Here is a 5914-nt window from a genome sequence, read left to right as displayed (position 1 = left end):
TAGGGGGGTGGGGTTATGGACATTGGGGAGGGTATGTGCTTTGGTGAGTGCTGTGCAGTGTGTAAACCTGGTGATTCACAGACCTGTACCCCTGGGGATAAAAATACATGTTTATAAAAAAATAAAAAAATTAATAAAAATAAAAGACAAAAAAAGATATGTTTTCAGTGGAATCTTAAAAGTAAAAAAAAAAAAAAATGGGGTCTGAGTCGCAAAAGAAATGGTTGATTTTCTGGGGACCACAAAAGTTTAGATGGGAAATGAGTATGTTTGGTGGGAGAGGGGCAATGAAGCCGCCAATCCAAGATCCAGCTGAAAACTACAGGTACATCTGATGGAAGGCTTATGATAAGTGAATACCTTAAAGGGCTGCAGATGGCCAGGTACCGGTCATAGGCCATCACAGCCAGCAGGATGCACTCTGTAGCTCCCACGGAGAAGAAGAAGAAGTGCTGGGTTAAACAACCAGAAACAGAGATGGTGGCAATCTGTGAAAGGCAGGTTGCCAGCAATTTTGGCACTGTAGTTGTGATATATCATATCTCCAGGAATGACAAATTTCCTAAGAAAATATACATGGGTGTTTCAAGTGTGATGTCAATGAGTACAATGAAAATTATGAGAGTTTTTCCCATGAGGGAGAGCAGATACACAGTGAAAAATATCACAAACAATGTGAGCCTCAGACAGAAAACACCAGAAAACCCAAGAAAAATGAACTGTGTCACTGTTGTTGGTTTGTTACTTCAATGTCTCATCATCTCTGATCTGGAATAAACAACAAAGCCCAGAATATGGCAGATGAACAAGAATGGAATAATTTTGTATTCACTTATTTCATGATAATAGACTCCTAATAATAATAAACGTTAATGGCTGGCAATAACATAGTTTGTATCTTTATAAACATTTTCCATGGATTAGCTCACTTGATTTACAAAATCAATCAAATCTCCAAAATAAATCATGTAATAATCCACTTCTCAAGGAAAGAAACTAAGTTGGGAAATTGTTTTCTCACAGCTATATCACTTTAAGGGGTGGGGCAGATTCTTCTCAGGTAGTGTGTTTTAAAGGGCCATAATTCAAGCTAATATTTAAAAGTGGCTATTGGCAGAACATGGCATTGTTCCATCACTGAGTATTGTCCATTAGAATATTGTGAAGAAAGATCAACAACATGCAGATCAGAGTATAGGAGATAAGAATGGGCTCTTATAATGGAGTTCCTAAGCATACCTGTTGTCTTATCAAGACAAATTTTTGACTGAAATATTAACTTTATTATGCATATTATACACAATCAGTTATGGTTTGGTTGGAGATCGGGACATGAGTAAATCTTATGTCTAGAAAATGGACAGGAAGATTCAACATTATATGGAGATACTTTTGTCATAAGTATTCAGTTAACATTCTTGACTTTGGCTTTTTGGGTTTTTGTTGTTGTTGTTGTTGTTGTTTAGATTCACTGATTTTCCTACATTAGTAGGCAAGAGTGAAGAAAATAACTTTAAACTCATAAGTCCATTCATCCTTCATGATGAAGTTTGTTTCCATAGCATCACTAATGTGACAGAGCACTTAATATAAGAGAAAATCATCTACCAACTTTAAATGTTCAATACCGTATTTATAATTATAAATATGTTAAGTGGTTCTCCAAAACAATTGGTTTAGAATTTATAATTTAAGAAAACAATTGAAGGAAATAACTGGGACTGATTTTTTAAAAATATTTTTCCTGAGTTTGATTTCTTTATTTTCTTTTTTTTTTTTTTTTTTTAAAGATTTTATTTATTTATTTATTTGACAGAGAGAGAGATCACAAGTAGGCGGAGAGTCAGGCAGAGAGAGAGAGAGAGAAGCAGGTTCCCGCTGAGCAAAGAGCCCGATGCGGGGCTCGATCCCAGGACCCTGAGATCATGACCTGAGCCGAAGGCAGCGGCTTAATCCACTGAGCCACCCAGGCGCCCCGGGAGATTTCTTTATTTTCATAAGAAAAAATGTAACATTTATGTAACACATATGAGACTAAGAAAACAAAATATCTTTTACTGTTATTATAAAAGAACTATTGCATGGGCATTTTTCTCCTAGTATTAACATAAGAAAAGCAGGTATTTGGAAAGATTATTATTACAGCTATGACAAAAGAATCATTCCAAAGATGAATTTTCTTTTCTCTTTCTAATAGATATCATGGTTATTTAATTCTGTCTATTTTTAATAACAGGGTTACACATGGGATGCCTGTGTGACTCAGTTATTTGGGCATTTGCTTTTGGCTTAGACCACAGCCTTGGGGTCCTGGGATCAAGCCCTATGTTGGGCTCCCTGTTCAGTGGGTAGTCTGCTTCTCCATCTCTCTCTGCCTCTCTCTTCTAATCTTGTGCACACACTCTCTCAAATAAATATTTTTTAAAGAAAACTTACTTATTTATTTGACAGATAGAGATCACAAGCAGACAGAGAGGCACGCAAAGAGGGGGAGGACAGGCTCCCCAAGGAGAAGAGAGCCTGACATGGGGCTTGATCCCAGGACCCTGAGACCATGGCCTGAGCTGAAGACAGAGGCTTCAACCCACTGAGCAACCCAGGAAACCCTCAAATGTATATATTTTTTTAATCTCTAAAAAGAAAAAAAAAGCATTACACAACTATATATTACCATAGGGCAAAACTGGATGGAAAAAAAATTGAAATAATTTAACACTTTTATAAAAATAATATAGTATTTAAATATGAAGAAAACATATATATTTAAAATTTATTATTTTATATACTTATTTCATGTTCTATATATCTATACATTTATATATACTTATATATTTACAGTATTTATATATTTTAAAAATTATATGTTGTAAAATTCATTAAAATTTAAAATTTAATTTATATTATTAAAATTTACCTATTTTTTTAAATTTCTAAACGCTGCCTACCCTGCATGCCAAGTAAAAGTCTGAGAAAGAATATTCCCCCAGATGACATAAATATCCAAAATTATAAAAGCAATATTAAGTATCTTGATACCCTCTAAGCAAATATAAAACATTGAAGACTATATTCCCCAGGTATACTAACAGACCTTATTCTGTTTTGTTATTTTCCAGGAGAGGGCTTTTATTAATTACATGCTCTTTAAATGTTTCTTTTCAGAAAGCTATGTATTTGAACACTCTATATGTAATTTGCCTATAAAGGAAACAAGCTAAGTAATCTACTTTCTGTTATTTTATTTGATATTTTATACCATCTATTCTATAAATAAACACCAAATCCCTGTGTGTGTGTGTGTGCATATTTTCCTCAATTTTCCTATACCCAGTTGACAAGATTCAGAAAAAAAACATGGCTGGAAAACACCCTTGTGAGAAGTACTAAAATTTTATTAGCACTGAGGTTTAGAAATTTGCCTTTACCTTGGGGAATCCATGTAGATTCCCTGAGGACTCTCTTTCAGAGAAGGTCAGAGTGCTCATCTCCTGGGTCTAAAGTAAGAACAAAACAACTATGAGAAATATTGGAAAGGTCTTTAAAGAAACTGAAGGATAGCTTCATAAGTTGATTCATTAGCTGCTACTGCCCAGGGTATTCACCATTCACTTGTGAGTATAGAATTGTATACTTCAATATTTCAGCCACAATAGACATGACCAGAAAAGACTATGCCCTAGATATCAAGGACATAATAGATCAGCATAAAAAATCTTATTTTAAAATAAAAGAGTACAAAACAAGTAAGACAAAACAAAACACTGGTTTTGCTTCATTTTATAAGAATAACTAAGAAAACATTATCCAAGTGTGTAAAAAACTATGTTACCCACTATGTAGATTCAAAGGAAAAACCATTTATCAAAGGCTTTGAGTAGAGAATCATAATGAATATGTGCAGAGGATATGAAAATCTGATAAACTTTCATATCTGAAGATAAGAATATGATAATCTAAAAATTAAAGAAAATGAATCTGGATGATATCGACACGTGTCATACTAAAGAAATTTACAGTAAGAGTTTGAGCTTGTTGAAACTATTCAAATAAAAATATATTTTGTTCACTATGTTGTTTAGTGAACATTTGTTATCCCATATATAAAATAAAAGCTCACATCTTAGGCATAAATGCCAAGTAAATCAAGCATTTATTTATTTATTTAAGAATGAAATTGTAAAGGAGTGGTTATCAATGCATAAGTGTAAATAACCAAAAGATACTTGAAAATATGCAGAGCCGGTTTGTCTGCAGTGACATGGATTGTTGATAGCATGTACTGATATGGACATGAACAATGCTAATTATCTAAGGATGTCAAATAAAGCACCAAGTCTTGCTCTCACTGAGAATAATTCCCCCAAAAGGAATATGAGATAATTTTTAAATCATCTTTTGATGCTATAACTGAAATATGAGAAAATACACATATCATAAGGGTAGAGTTCAATATATTATGACAAATGTATACATATGTGTAACTGCAACCACAATTAAGAATATAGCCTTCTTTTCCACCCAGAAAGCTTTCTCAAGCCTCATGCACTCAATTAATTTCTCCCTTTAGAGTAAAGAAATCACTGCTCTCATTTTTGTCACTGTGACTTAGCTTTGATTTTTCCTTATTTTCATATATGCAGTTATGAAGCATATACATCTGGTGTTGGGCTTATTTCATCTATCTTCATAAATTATATATTGAACTCATGTTGGTGTATGTTTTTCTTTTTTAGGTCTTTTAAAAGATTTATTTATTTAATTGAGAGAGAGAGATGGGGGGGTAAATGGGAGGAAGGGAGAAAAGGAGAGATTCTTCAAGCAGACTCTGTTCTGAGTATAGGGTCTGACTCAGAGCTGGATCTCCCAACCTATTCAGATCATGACCTGAGTTGAAGACAAGAGTTGGACAATCAACTGACCAAGCCAACCAGGTGCCCCAATACTTCTTTGTGTTTTGTAAATTTATTCCTATTCAATGCTGAGTTATATTCCTTTGAAAAATATACCAAAATTTAATCATCCATTTACTTGTGGTAGATATATATGTATGCATATTTGGATGTATGTATTTAATTTTTATTTATGTTCATTCTTATTTTGGTTTAATAAGAATAAAACTATTAAAAAAGAATAAAACTGCTTTGAACTGTCATGTGCAAATCCTTGGAACAGATGTGTTTATATTTATTTGAATAAATAGCGAGGAGTACAATTGCTATGTTATACGATGAGTGACTCTTTAACTTAATAAGAAATTACCACAAATTTTTCAAAGTGATTACATTTAACAAACACAACAGTAGTGATGAGAGCTCTACTGCACACCTTCACCACCTCTCAGTGTTGCACCTAGGTTATTTTGTCTGTACTAATGGGTGTGTAGGGTTTGAAATTTTCTCATAACTAATAATAGCATTTTTTCATATGTTCACTGACCACTTTAATGAAATTCAAGTTAAGTGTTATGTTGTGTGTAGATTTGTAAATGAATTATTTTTCTCATATTATTACATTGTTGCAGTTCCATATAAAATGTATATGTTGGATATGCATATGTGTATATTTCTATTTGCTTTTCCATTTTCTTAATAATGTCTCTTAAGGAGTAAAAAGCTTTTGGGAGGAGTCAAGATGGCGGAGAAGTAGCAAGCTGAGACTGCTTCAGCTAGCCGGAGATCAGCTAGATAGCTTATCTAAAGATTGCAAACACCTGAAAATCCATCGGCAGATTGAAGAGAAGAACAGCAATTCTGGAAACAGAAAAACAACCACTTTCTGAAAGGTAGGGCCAGCGGAGAAGTGAATCCAAAGCGATGGGAAGATAGACCCCGGGGGGAGGGGCCGGCTCCCGGCAAGCGGCGGAGCAACCACGCACAAAATCAGGACTTTTAAAAGTCTGTTCCGCTGAGGGACA

The 5914-nt window shown here is 34.0% G+C and overlaps 1 pseudogene; it reads right to left on the bottom strand.

Moving 5' to 3' along the window:
* The window catches only part of LOC132027694 (olfactory receptor 5F1-like), a 107806-nt pseudogene that overhangs the window by 3539 nt on the left and 98353 nt on the right, over positions 1 to 5914 (bottom strand).

Source organism: Mustela nigripes, chromosome 12, assembly GCF_022355385.1.
Source record: "Mustela nigripes isolate SB6536 chromosome 12, MUSNIG.SB6536, whole genome shotgun sequence".
NCBI classification, from domain to species: domain Eukaryota; kingdom Metazoa; phylum Chordata; class Mammalia; order Carnivora; family Mustelidae; genus Mustela; species Mustela nigripes.
This window is presented reverse-complemented; position numbering and strand designations above follow the sequence as displayed.